The following is a 13378-nucleotide window of genomic DNA, read 5'->3' as shown; positions in this document are numbered from 1 at the left end:
TGTATTACAGATGTGTGTTCTTGATCCTCTTGTTTTAAGTGATGATGAGATCATACATGAACATGTGTAAAACGAGTGTCTCTTTACTCGTACCCTTTGGTTGCTGAAGATGTTTATTCATAAGCTATTGCTTTTGTTTGAAAGCTATTATTTTAGTCCATTTTTGTCCAATATTTGTCCAAATAGCTGGACTGAGGTGAGAGCATTGAACCAAGTCCAAACACATTATTTATCATAAACACTTTGACACTGCAATTATCACACAATACTGTGTAATTCAGTTTCAGATTAATAGCACACAAGTGCAGAAAGAGGCAACATCTCTGGGGTACCTTTAGCAAGTTGTGTATACATTTAGGATAGAAGTTGATTCATTTCACAAATCCTATTCACTTTCACTGGTTTCCATTCTTTGATTTGCTTATTCATTTTAACATGTGCAAGATACATGACAAAAAACTTCTATGACTAAATTGGAAAGCATAGTTGTGCTATACAGACAATTAAAGTCAATTAAAAACCACAAGGACCTGTGGATTCAAGCATTTTGATATCTGAAGAGCTTTTTCAGGGGCAGAACCATCATCTGGCAGGAACACAACTAACTGAAGGCCATTGATGATGTGTAAGCAGGCCTTGCTTGCCTTTGCAGTTTTCAGACGAAACTACCAAGGACTTTTCTTGACACTTGTACTGCTGTTCTCATGCTACACTAAAAGTATAAGCACTCTTCTCACATTTACGTGTAAATCCAAACTGTATGAAGAAACTAATCATGTCTGTCTTTCTTTTTCTAAACTAAAGAATTTACTGAATTAGCCCTTCTTCTGACTAATGGATATATGACAGATATTTTCTGTATTTAGTTAAAGATGTGTGTGTCTGACTGATGTCTACTGGTAATTATACAAACTGTGGTCCGATAACAGCCTGAACCCTTTTTTTTTTTTTTAATTAAAGCAGAAAAATGTGTAGATGCTGAAAATATAAGTAGTTATCTATCAACAAGCAACAATAACAAATGTTTAATTTGACTGGTTTAGAAATTAAACCTGGAAGATGTTGTATGAGTGTAGCTCTGTTTTTTTTCCTCTTTTACATTGCTACAGTTTTTTTTTAATCCAATAATGCTCATTTATATTTTTGGTCTAAAAAGTAAACTACTGTTGTTGTTGTTTTTTTTTGTTTATTTTACTTTATATATGACTTACTTTTCCTATTTTTCTTTTCTAATCAGAAACTACAAAGACAATAGCAATACACTGTAAATGCAATCTCATAGAACAGTTGTTATGGCGTATTTTTGGAGGCATTTTAATAATTGGATTAGTTTTTGGTAATAAAAGGTTCAAACCGGTTAAAACGCGTTCCTTACCTCACAATTAATGTGCTAGCATTTGCGAGATTACCAGCTGTTTAAAGACTGAGCTATTTGAGTAAATTGTTTCAACCAGTTAATTGAAAAAGAAGTTAATAGGGCAACACTAAATATGCATCTGAATTCATTAGATTTTTCCGAGCACAGAGAGCATGTTTGCTTCAGTGATCTGCAAACACCTGCCTACCTTTTTGTTTGAGCCGCCCGTTACAGGTTTTATCATTTAAATAAGGATCAATATTACGGTATGTGTAATGTTTGAGCTCATTGTTTTCCTTACATTTCACAGAAAACATGTTAAAAAAATAAAAACAAGAGCTTAAGTTTTTGTGAAGCAGCTTAATGATACATGTCAGGAACATGTAGATAAAGAGAAAGTAAACAAAGGCAGCATTTTACTGCAAAGGCTGAAGACACTGGCGGACTTGAGATGAACCAGCGGAAGTCTAAGCTGGCCAACTGTTTACAAACATTTCATTTTCTATGGGCCATCTATTACAAGAATGAATAAGGGGGTTGGAGGGATGTTGTTTAGAATTGTCTTTAACTTTGCTGATGTTAGCAGCCAAGCAGGCCTGTTAATGGCCTCTAATTGGGTTATAGTGAAGAGAACATGTTGACGTTTGCTATTTGCTCACAGTCCAGGGCCTTGCTTTAGCCATTATGCTAATTCAACCATTATATATCTGGGAGTATTAATGAGACTGACACAAGTGATGTTACAGGTAAAAGACTGTGAAATGGTCTGTAAACAGACAGAATTGATTCCAAGGCTGAAGCGATTGTCACCAGCCCGCACTGAGCTAAACAGATATCCTCCTCCTTCTCCTTTTGCCTTCCTCCTCCTCCCCATGTCCCTCCCTCCACCACCCCTGTCCAGCCTGCCAAATAGTCTCTGACAGCGTTCAGCAGAAGCTGTCAAGGCCATCAAAAAGGTACCCAAACACAGCGTGAAATGCCGTCTGCTTACAAAAATGAGACTGGATCAGAATCATTACAGTTTACCCCTCTTACCCAACACCAGAGCACATTCATCCACCAACACCGTCACAGACGAGCCTCGCAATCACTTGCACTACAAGTCCTGAATCTCGAGTTAGCCAACTTTCTGTCATAGAGAAACTGAGCTTTTTTTACACAAGTATTGCTTTTGAAACAGTCGGATGGGCCTCAAAAGTGATTCAAAAATTCATTTTGACTTCAGTTTATTGTGAGGCTGTCTTTAGTAGATGGTCATCTTGGACTAAGAAAAAAAAAATACTGAGGCAACCAGACAGATGTAGTCAGAAATATTGGTTCTAGAGAAAGAAAAAAAGAAAAACACATATTTCAAGATGAAAAAAAATCATACTTTAATAAATAGTCATCAAATCATTTAGACATTCTATATATATATGTATATATATATATATATGTAAATATATGTATACATATATATATATATTATATATATATATATATATATATATATATATATATATATATATATATATATATATATATATATATATATATATATATATATATATATATATATATATTATATATATGTGTGTGTGTGTGTGTGTGTGTGTGTGTGTGTGTGTGTGTGTATAGAATGTATATATTTGTGTGTATGTGTATGAAAACAGATCTAATCATATGATGATCTGTTCATATAAATAATTTGAAATGATTGCTTAACGTAAAAATATTCTGAACCCAGACCTGGTTTATATGCTTACTGAGGCAGCCCAACAGCTATCCTGTAACAACATGGGAGATGACCATTTCCTGTCTTGTTCATTTAGCTGCAGATGTGCTCACGGAGCAGAGAACAGGCTATAAAACTAGACTTGCATTGCCACACAGTAATTGAATTACTCTACCGTTCATTCATTTACTGTCCTGAAATCTGCAAGTAATAGCAAAACAGGTTATTTTTGATGCTGTCCTTTCAGTCATGAGGGGGAGGGAGCACACTGAAGGTCCAACTTCTGTTTTTCTTTTTCTTTTTTTTTTTTTTTTTAGCAAAATCATTTGCAGAGCAGCATGACTCTGTGTCAAACCTTTCAATTGGTGCTGCATAACATTGACATCAGATAACATTTTGAAAACCAGTTCTGTCAAAAACATGAGGCTAATAATTATCTGGTTTATATGAGGGGGGTCAGGAGGAGGCTCTACATAATAAATCTGCCATACTCATCAAGAAAAAAATTCAACTTCACTTTTTTTCCAGATAGGTTTTGAATACGATGCCCAGGCTAATAAAAGATTGGCCTGTCATAATGAATCAAGAGGGCCAGTGTCATGTCGGCAGTGTGAGTCTATCCTCTCTCTTATCCATCCAAAGAGCAAGCCTCGGTGTGCTAACATGGCTGGAGAAAAGAGACCAGTTGACACCTTATTTGGCTCTTTCCACTGAAATTAACATTCGGCCCGGGAAAGAAAGAGAGACAGTGCTTGGCGCAGCATGGCTTCATTTTCTCCCGGAGTGAACATTGGGGCCCCAGAGGGACACCAAGACAGATTTGCATGCCACTTGCTATTCTCTGTTACCTGCTGCAAATTTATTATTGTGGCAAGTCAGCTTCCCCAACAGCAACTTGGAGGACTTTTCAAACCTAAATGGTATCTGCAGGCGGTCAGGAGACACATAGAAATCATGCACACACGCTGTTTCTCTCGTTCAAATTCACACACACACTGGAGAAGGAAAAGACTGCATCAAAAAGTAATCATGGAGATCAGAATACAGCTGTCAAGCGTGCCAAACAGTTAGTGATGACTCTGATGAAGCGTTTCAGAAGCAAAGAAACAGTTAGCAACTTTTCAGACAAAGTTAGTTGCTTCTGATGAAGCCAAACACAAGGTCATTGAGGTCTAAAAGCTATATCTTATCCTCCAGCATGAGCCTGTTTACTGTCCGTTCAACTCTTCCAGCAGGCCAGTTAAGTCAGGAGAAACGTAGAATTAATTTTATCTAATTTTACCTCTGATGAGCTATTAAAGTAAACCTTTTTAACCAATTTTGGATGCAATAATTGTCTTTATGAGTCAATAGAATTAAAAGAGTTGGTTTTTTTTAACAAGAAAAGTCACAGTTTAGTAGAAAAAAACCGCACAATCTTTGGATTTTTTTTGCATGTTTTCTTAATTGATAAAACAGTTGCCACTTAGTCACTTAAATGACCAGCTATTTCATCCTCAATTAACTCTCTTGCAACTTCATTTGAACACTTTTTTGTTATATTATACATTCTGATAATATTACAGATGTCAAAGGACATCTCTGACTGCAGTTGAAACATGTCAGGTTGGCCTATGCTACAACTGAGTGCCTGATAACATACGAAACTAAATAAGCTATGTCGGAGCGGCTTCATTCACATAATAGACTTACTATCACGCTCCCTTGCTCGAGACAATATCTAACACATGGTCGTACCACGACATGCTTGAAGGTCATGAAAGAACAGGATAAAGAAGTATGGTGGAGTCAAGGTCAGTGATGCCCATTACCTTTCCTCTGTCCTCCACAAATGAGTATCACTCACCTGATTATCTATTATCATGTTATTGGAGGTAAATTTAACAAGCTGTTGAGAACGCTGGAAAATCAATACCTTTTAAATGCTGTTTATGTGTGATTAACGGTTAATATCCTCACAAATTATTTAATATAATAAGGTCATTTGTCTTTCACATGAGCCTGGTACCCTGCAAAGAATAATAGAATAATAAATGAGGACACTAGTGAAGAGGAGATTTCTGATGCTTTCCCCAGCTCCGTTTTATTACCCATATCCTCTTTACAGCTACAAAGCTGCACTATGGTTATTTTATGCAAGTCATAAAATTAGGCTGAGATGGAATTAGCAGACTCGGGGCTCTTTATAGGTCAAGCCGGTAGTTTATGAGCCCACGACTCCCTGGCACTATTGTCAGGAGGCTAGTTAGAGGGGTCTTTAAGCATGATTTAATATGTCCATGCCTTGGAAAATAGTTAAATAGCTAATTAAATGGAGGAGTTAATTTACATATTAATTGACCTTCCAGTAATATTTATATTGATACCTACATGAGGATCCCTTGTCTTCATTGCTTTTCATCATAGTTAGTCTGAGCAAATATGGTGTAACTTTTTTTGTTCAAACTCAAGTTTCTTTTTATTGTCACCAGAGAGAGACTGTGTACTCGCCACCATGTCAGGCTCACAGCTGGCTGGGGTTTTGTGCAATGAGGGCTCCTTTTGTTGGTGGATAATGGAGGAAGCACCATAAACAGCAATGTGAAGTGGCCCGCGGGGGCAGTCAGAGTGTGTATTTGTGTGTAAGGCAGAGGGCGGGGTGATGAACAGGAACTTGAGGTGGTGGAAGATGGTACTTGTGTCAAAGCTGCTCTTAATTATATCTCTAATGACCAGTCAGCCTGCCAGCGGAACAGGACTTGGGGGCTTGACATTAGCCCAACCTGTACAGAATTAGCACAACATTTCACCTGCAAAGCTTCCCAATACACATTTATGCCAAAAACACATGCATGTGCACACGCTGCTCAGCCAAGTTGCCTCCTCAGGGACGGCATGACATAAATCTGTTTGTTTGCTACTCTCCTCACTGGCTATAATGCTCCATAAGAGATTTGTGCCACATTCTCTATGATAATAATCAATCGCACTAATGCCACCCCTGCATGTCGCATTGTCATGTTGATGTCCGCACGGCCATCGAGGGGTAATGATGACATGGATCAACGATGATAGATTAGAAGCACATTGTTTGTTTTCGACAGGGGGCGCGTCCATTCTGTGTGCCTTGTTGTTAGCATGGTAAGTGTGTCTTACAGCCTATTATCTAGCTGATCATTTGTCACTACCCTGTCTTCGCTTTGTCTCCCACATTCTTTTTTGGATAATGGTCCTTCAAATGGATCTGCATATGAGGTCTGTGTTCAACAATAGAAGTCATGAATGGGTCTTTTTCAGGCCGTGTAAACTTGAAATGTGGCCACAGATAATCGGTCAGAAGGTTTTTTTTGGAATAGCGAATGATAAGTTCAGGTGATGCTTCCTAAAAGTTGTTGATGATAGTTTGAATATTCCATTTAATTTTGCCCAAAGCAAATAAATGAAACAAGTGTAAACTTGCACCTAAACATTACAAGATGTGATAATCTCCCATTATCCATTTCGCTACGGCCTCCTCTGCTACAGATTTTGACAATATGGCTGCCTGCCTGATCCCCCTGATACAGCCACAGACCAGCAGCTGCCCAGCAGACCCATGCAGCCATCAGCAACACCTCAGGGCCATCAGTGCTCATCACTCACTGAGGCTAAGTACCCTGTCAAAGGGTGCTGTGGCAGCAAATTGAATATTGTTATGATCCATAAAATTTTCTCATCAGTGCACTGTGCATGCTCATGTTGTTAACATGTTGATGAAAGCCAGAACAGCTTGTGAGAAATGTTTGCCAGTAAGTGACAGTTGAGAGCTTTAGTGACTGCAAACCCACTTATCATCTTATTTAATATTATAACTGAAATAAATATGTTAGGAAAAATTAACTGTTTGATTATTTTTTACTGATTAATGTGACAAAAAGGACTGCATCAGACTTGTTTCAGCTCTTCCAATGTCAAGATTTTTTTTATTTCTTTATATTTTTTATGTGATCAAGATAGTGTTAGGTTTTGATTCAGACTCCAGTTCTGATCAGACAAAATAAAAGATTTAAAGATATAACCTTCAAATTTTTCAAAATATAAGTACCATTTTAGTTTTCTTCACTTTTTAACATTTAAAAAAAAAAACAACAAAAAAACAAACAAACCGCTGCTGTGAATAATACTAATAATAAAAATAAAAACACCATTATTTACGCCTAATTCTATGGCTGGCAACCAAATAAGGCTGAACTGACTAGCAGCTGGTTACCTATAATTCCTCTTCTGTTTTATACCATTTTGTGTGCCATTTGTATCTAAGTGGACCTGTCCTCTAGAGCCTGTCCAAAGCTCTGTAGTAGCTTGTGCTGCTTGTTGCAGCACTCAGAGGCTAACAGTTAGCAAGAGGCCAGGTGTGTGTACAGATAAGAGTCTGGGTGATGTCAGCTGTGCTGTACCAGTAATACTACCCAGACCTCTCCTCCTGATCTCGTGCCTTAGTCAGAGTCCAGCATTTCCAGCTGAATAACTCTATAAAATGGACACCTGCCACGAGACCCTGCATGCATCACTAGCACCAGAGTGGCAAATACAATCGCCCAGCAGTCACAGCCAGTTGCTTGCTGATATATCAGATGTGATCCCAGGGAAAGGGTTCAGTGTCCCAGCCAAATGTTAAAGTTATTTGTTCTTGTCATTAAACTAAACTTTATTGTGACCCTCTCTTGCTGTTATTGCACTTGTAGCAATCCAACTGGACTGGACTTTATCATTGAAACTGTCTATGAATCTCTGGAGCTCAGCCACTGCACTCCACTGAGCTATAATTCCTTGTTGCCCTCTGAGTGTACAGGTCTACAGAGAGCGCAGGAAAAGACAAAAAGGGTGAGAAACAAATCAAAAGACAAATAGTATAAAAAGATTTGCAATCCTGATTTTTAGTTTAATGAAAAGTGGAAGGAGATGTACAAACTTGCACAACTCCAGCTGTTTGCTTGTGGACATACTTTGTCTGCAATCAGTTTTTCTCATTTCCTCAAGAGCAAAAAGTTTGAGGAGACATGGAAAGATTTTGCAATGCTTGTCATTTGTTACATTTGGAGTTGCATATACTGTCAGGTGAAATGGTTTGAATAATTTGTGATGTTGTGTACGGAAAGAAAAAGCTGCAATTGCTCATTGTGTTAGTTTCTGTTTGTGTCTTGACTAGAATATGTAAATATGATTTTACTGGGCCTAAAATAAAAACATAAAGAAGAGATAAACATGTATCATCAGCATTTCTGGGACAATTTGCATACCTTTTGTTTAAAAAACATTCTGGAAATGCATATTATGTCTCTGTCAGCTGAATTCTACCTAGACAATGTTTGAAAATATATTCTTCCTTCCATTTTCACCCACCCGGGATCCATCCCATTAATCAGTAGGCACACAGAAAGCCATTATTATTCTTTTTATTATGGAATTTTACATCAGAGTTTTGGTTTTAACGTTTAAAGCTGATAGTATGAAATGGAAAGTATGGATCCTCTTACTGTTGTAATGAAAAGGGTTGTGATCCATGGGTGTTTGCCTTGCCTCAGTGTGCTTTATCGCTGACAATGAGGGCATCCCTCACTAGTTTCACACCATCTTTAGAATGTTTCATTACTCACCTATTTTTCCTAAGGTTTCTACCTTCACTGACCCCCACATCTGCTGCTCAGAAAGATGCATTTGAACCAACATCAGAAAGAAATATCTTGTGCAAAAGTGTGTGTGGATCATTGAGAGGCTGAAACTCTTATGAAAACATTAGCATTCGAGAGGCACAATGCAGGGTGGCTGTTTTTACAGCTTATGTGTTTTCCAAAGGTTCTTGAAAGACACAATGCGGTCATATAAAATATAAACTGCAGATAAATGACATGACATAAAACTGCAGCCCATGTCCTGTCAAGCTCGGGTAGCTTCCAAACTCAAACTGCCTTAATTTTCGACTACTGCGAATTGAACTAACATCCTCTTTCTCCTCTGGCATGAAGAAAGGGATATTTTGCTGTGCTTTAATGAGATGGTGTTATGCCTAATTTGTGTCATTTCACATCTTTAGATTCGGTGAAACAGAGAGTTGAAATTCAGGCTCACGGTTGTCTTTTATACGCATTTGTTGGAAAATGTCTTCAAAACATACCATTTCAGAAACATTTTTGTCCGTTTCTGCTCAAACGATTTTTGGCCTGACAACCTTGAAGTCCACACACTAGTCTCAATGATTCCATTTTTACCCAATGAAGTAAAAAGGGCAAGTTTTTGCTCTTTAAGGTGGCGGTACATAACCTGTCCATGGTACATAAACGTGTCTTCCAGTTAGGGAAGATGAATTGATGCCGACATGCGCGCCTTAATAAAAAGGTCTTTAAGCCCTCGTCCACATCCACTTCCCAAGGAAGCATGATATTAAAGGCAGACAGGAAGCTGGGCCTGGTAAACATAATGGATTGGAAGGAAAGTTTAAAAGCACCAAGGGGGTAGACCATTATGCAAAACAGGATTCACACAAGTAATCTGCACCCTGTCTCTCAGCTGCCAAAGACAAAGAACACACGCGGACGCCCTGATTGCTTCGTAAGAAGCTCTCTGCAACACCATGATGGATTCTAGTATTTTGACTGTTAATATGTTTGAATGAAAATTATTTATACATTTTGGTGAGGTTGAGCGCCTCTCCTTGTGATTACTGCATCTGAAAATGAGATTGGAGGAGCAGGAAATTTCCATGTCACAGGGGCCTGATGTATACTCAGATTATAGGCTGATTGCAGCTCAGATGAGCACCGCATAGAATCATTTGCCTGCGCCTGTGACAACTCCCCATCCCTGACAAGGCCTCTTAGTTTCTCTGGTTATTGATGCATTCTCCATAAATGCAATCCATTGGTGGTGTCTGCTGCTAGGATATGGGTATGAAAGAGAAGCATTTTGTTATGTGTGTGTGAGTGGAGGTATTTAATAAAGTCAGAGGCAGGAAAAAGAGCAGTGAAAAAAGCAACCTAAATGGTCTTTACCCAGTGTTGCACAGAGGAGCTGATCAGAAGTGAATCGTGTTCGAGGGTATTCTGCATGTGTGATGATGACACCTTGGTAGACATTTATCAGACTTGCTAGTTCAGTGGAGGATAAGAAGGATATGATGTCAAGGAGTGGAGCCAAGATAAGAGGGGTTCATGGTAAGGGAATAAGAAGGAGGCAATAAGGAGGTGGGAGATGGGTGAAAAGGAGCTAAATGGATTCTACACACATAAAAAAAGTGCAAAGTTTTCCAACAGATATGCAGAAAGCTTAATGTCAATGCAAAAAATAGCTTTTACATTAGCATTGCCTGTCTCAATATGAACAATGCAAATACAATCAATTGCAAAGCTATACAATTATACATAGTATAGCTATTTCTATACTTAAAATTATGACTTGCAGATCAAATAGCATTTGGCCAGTAAAAAATGGACTGTTTTTTAGTTGTTTTTTCTTTTAATAGAGGTTCTATGGGCTATTCTTAAATATGTAAAGCACATACTTTTCTAAGGCTCTGCTGTGCAGAAGGATGTACATTATTAAAAACTATGTGCTGTGCCAGGGCTTATTTTAGATATGATTATTTAGCACATGAAGAAAGTCAGATGAGACTGCTATGTTGACTCTCCTGCAGTGATACCAACACAACATATATTTGAATGTAAACACAATAGTAACAAATCAGGATCTAATATACTGTCTTTTTTTCCCCCACATAAATATTTAATAACCAATCAACTTTGCTGTTATGTCTGGTAAAACACATGCACACATCAATATTTCCCTTTCTTGAAAGACATACTCTTTGAAGACAAATGATAAATAAATACCAGCACCAAGGATTAAACAAGGCTCCTAAGGTGCCCTTTAAAACTCTGGTATATAAAATGATTGATAGATCCACTTACAGCAAAACAATCCCCTGAGAACAATTACCGCTGCGTTGCTCATTCAGCTAATGTGTCACTGGTTTATAACTCTTTCATCCTATTTGGAGAATATGTCAGAGAAATTTCTGGATCTTCTGTTGAGATAAAAACTAGAGAAAGTATTCTAGTTGCTAACTTTTTGAATAGAGAAAAATCAACTTGAAGGAAAGTCTTTAAGCAGGGATAGTAGTTCAGTGTCACTTTGGGATGAAGAGGGAACAAGCAGAAACAAATTGGACACACTCCCTCCATGCACTCACACATTTACAAATGCACATGTTCAGTCAGAGCCCCCCGGCATGCTCCGTTGTCTCATCTCTGTCTCTCTTTTGGGGCCTGATTTGAATACGAGCCTTGTTTTATGGAGGAAGGTAATTGGAAGTTGATGATTTACTGCAGTGTATACAGGGACTGCTTCCAACAAAATATCTGGAAGCAGGGAATAATCGCTTTGTAGCCGGCTGCTGCATTTATCTGGACACAGGTATATTTTCACCACCGGGTGTTAACAGTGTTGACTATTAGCCAGCAAATCAATTATTCAGCACTTACAAGAGGGGAAAATATGGGAAAAATCTCCTTTCATGGGCTTACAACGGGACAAAGCTGCGTGCAGTGGCAGAAAAAAGAGGCAGTCATTTTTTCTTCAATTACAAAAGGCAAATATTTATTATTTATAAGTACTTGCCTTGTATGGGCTTAAATGTTATTTATGAACCTGTTGCATGGTGATTTCCAATGTAACTCATTATTTTTAGCTGGAGGGTGTTGTAAAGGAGCAAGGATATATTTAATGACACTCTGCTAGTCGGTGCAATTACACTGTAATCATTATGTAAAATGTCCTATTAATTAAACCAATTTCTGCTGGAGGAACATTCTTTTCTGCAGGGCCTGTGCCTCATCCTTCAGCTGCCTTGCTGCCTCCTGTTTTTCACCAGGCCCCTATTATGTTGCAACTTCACTGCATACATATTTATTAAAGAGATTTTCATTATCCCCAAGATTTGGAACCATTATTGGATTAATAAATAGAATGTGCCACGGAGGTTTGAAAGGCAATTAGGTTTCTTTCTAGTTTTACAGTGTTTTGATCATTGCTGCTGTTAAATTTGGCTATTCTTTTCTTAGACTGAATAAGGTTAAATACTTGGTCTTATTTGATACTCTTATTCTCGTTGTAATTATTGTTATTATGAGTGGACATTGAAATTTTTTTCGGATAAATAAGCAAGGATTTACAATATATTAGGGAGAAGGACATGCAAAATAAAATGGGGGCTCTTCTGCTCAACAGAGTCTGCACTCATATGATGTTCTCCTCAAACATTGGTTCATACCTGAGTACTCTTATTTACAGGATTGGCAACTTGATAATTGTATTGGAGATGTAGATATGACCTAATAGAAGACTTTTTGCTGCTTTTATTGTTAAAAAGGAGAGACTGAGTGGAACAGACACACTTGGACAGCGAAATGAAGGGACTGCATTCTAGTAAATTTACATCAACAATAGAGGAGCAAAGCGGAATTCCAAATTTGTCTTCTGTAAGAAAATGTTGGTGCAAGCAATCATGGCAGGACAGAGCGCTTGACCCATCTGGCTCTTTATCTGCTGTTCTGGCAGTCCTAATGCTGCTGTGGTGACCAGGGGTCATTGGCACTTCCAATGCTCTTCAGACACAATCTGTTTTCTTTACTTCTTGGCACAAAGGAAACGATTAAGAAAACAATTCAATAGCAAGTGAGAACACACACGCACATCTACATTGCAAATGGAGAGACCAGGATGTTTGCTATTCAGAAAGCATCAGCCAGGATAGGCCCTCTTTGCAAGAGTGCTTATACAAGAGGTTCAGTCCTGAATAAAATAGTCTGCAATGAAAGTGTTGAGAAGATTGGACTGATTTTGTGGCAACGGTGCATTACATAGAGAAAATAATTGCAAATCCGCAGATTTAATGAGCAGCTCGGTTTAGACAAACAAGCAGCAGTTCATTGAAATGTTTATAATGAAAGCAACATCTAACATTAAAAAAAGATGTTGATGTTATTGGTTTTAATAACAAATAAATTCCTCATAGTCTTTTTGTGTAACATTCGACACCTCTATGGGTGTGACAGATGGGAACAACATATCTGATCATGGCTGTTTTACTGGTATTTTGCCAGACGTCATGTTCATTCACATAGTTGCTCCAGAAGACTGTCTCAGTGTGTTAACCATGTGGACAGACCTGTGGACACAAAGCTGGGTTCTCTTATCAAGAGCAACTTAAGCTCCTTGGGAGAGCGTGACTAATGTGCCGACAGACTGAGCGGCTTATAGGAGTTGTTAAAGTCCAGACACCTGCTGCGAAAAAG

The sequence above is a fragment of the Telmatherina bonti genome (genome assembly GCF_933228915.1).
Source record: "Telmatherina bonti genome assembly, chromosome: 8".
In the NCBI taxonomy this organism is placed as follows: domain Eukaryota; kingdom Metazoa; phylum Chordata; class Actinopteri; order Atheriniformes; family Telmatherinidae; genus Telmatherina; species Telmatherina bonti.
The sequence above is the reverse complement of the archived record's forward strand: the minus strand, read 5'-3'. Positions refer to the sequence as shown.